This window comes from Lipotes vexillifer, unplaced genomic scaffold (assembly GCF_000442215.2).
Source record: "Lipotes vexillifer unplaced genomic scaffold, Lipotes_vexillifer_v1.1 scaffold808, whole genome shotgun sequence".
NCBI classification, from domain to species: Eukaryota; Metazoa; Chordata; class Mammalia; order Artiodactyla; family Lipotidae; genus Lipotes; species Lipotes vexillifer.
In genome coordinates, this window is record NW_006786020.1 from 309,556 (window position 1) to 311,172 (window position 1,617).

Genomic DNA, 1,617 nt, shown 5'->3' on the forward strand with positions numbered 1-1,617 from the left:
CGGAAGAGTGGATCAGCATATAGAGGACGGAGCCCTGTGGACTGAAGACCAGTAGACTAAGTATTGATGAAAGACAAGACGAAGAGTGGTTGCAGAACACCCTCAGAACAGCCATAAATGACACAAAGTTACCAAAAGTGTGATTTCTGGATATTTTAAATTTGTGTGTAGTGTCAGAATGTGTAGCTGGAGAGTGGTGTCAGAAGTTTATTTATTCATTTATGGAGGCTGTGGGCTCTTCCCTGTCCTCTAGGCTCTAAGCAATTGGCGATCTCCTGGACCTCTGGAAGAGAAACCTCATTTCTGACCAAAATTTAGGACCCATGGTCTGACGAATATATGAGGAAAATGCGTCGAAGATTTTAAGTCAGGATTGTCACAGAAAATCCAGGGTGTATGGTTGCAATGGCCAGCAAAATTCTATGGGCTTCCTGAGGGGGAAAAGAATTGGAAATTCCCTGGTGGTCCAGGGGTTAGGACTCAGCGCTTTCACTGCCGAGGGCCAGGTTCAATCCCTGGTCAGGGAACTAAGATCCTGCTAACCGAGTGACACTGCCAAAAATCAAAACAAAACAAAATAAAACATTCCTCATGGGCAAGGAAGTCCTTTGGCCTAAAAATAAATGTGATAAACAGAAAATTATGAATCAATACTGGGTCACTTCAGACCTAGTTCAAACTGATTCCCTGTCAGTTGCACTCATTAGGCTCAACTGAGCAAAGTAATTTTCCAGGGTCAATGGATCCCACATTAAGACAATATTATAAAGACTTAGCAAAGAGTTCTGGTTGCTGGAAAATCTAGAAATTGCTTTTGCATGTTTTTCTCTAATCTATCCCAGGCTACAAATATTTATATTTTCACCAGCATGTACTAGAGGAACTATTCACCAGCTATTTCCAACTCTCCGCAATCTGACATGTGGTGATATTGCACTTTCTCGGCCCTTTTTGGTTGGTTCAGGCCATGTGACTATTTCTAACAAACAAGATGAAAAAAAATGAAATAAATCAGAGCATTTAATTGCTGTTTTGAGAGTCCTCAGATCACTCTTCTTTTTGGCACAGAGGTCAACTACATTCAAGATGGCAGCTGCTCTGTTAGCCAAGGTCAATGAGAGAAGACAAAAAATTTAACATTTGTCTCAGCGTCTGCAGCCAGACCTAATTTCCTTCAAGACACATCCCCACAGCCTGGTGTTTTCAGTGACTGCCATTGCCTTTCTTATATCACCCCAAGACTAAGCAGTCTCTTCACCTCACTTCTCTCCCTAAAAATGACAGGCTATCATCTCCAAAGATCAAATTCGTTTATGTCCCCAGTTGATTTCTTGGAAGTGTCTTTACCTATATGGGAGATATTTTTCCTTCTCTTTGGTCTACAACATTGACTAAATGTCAGAACAGACGCTGTACTAGGCAGTAAAATGACAGCCAGCAGGGGTAGCACAGAAGGAACACCAGAACACTTTAAGTACTACTTTGGCTCTGAATTCTCATGAAAGAAAAGAAAAAAGTAGAGAATTATAATTACTAAAACTTATTGAGGTCTTACTGTGTGTCAGGCACTGTTCAAAATGCCTTTCTTTTTTTTTTTTTTTTTTTTTTTTTTTTTTT

The 1,617-nt window shown here is 40.3% G+C and overlaps 1 non-coding gene across 1 annotated transcript; it reads left to right on the plus strand.

Moving 5' to 3' along the window:
* The first annotated feature begins 455 nt into the window (after window positions 1-455).
* Window positions 456-527, plus strand: TRNAE-UUC (transfer RNA glutamic acid (anticodon UUC)). Its single transcript has one exon. It is a non-coding gene; the product is annotated as a tRNA-Glu (tRNA).
* The last annotated feature ends 1,090 nt before the right edge of the window (window positions 528-1,617 follow it).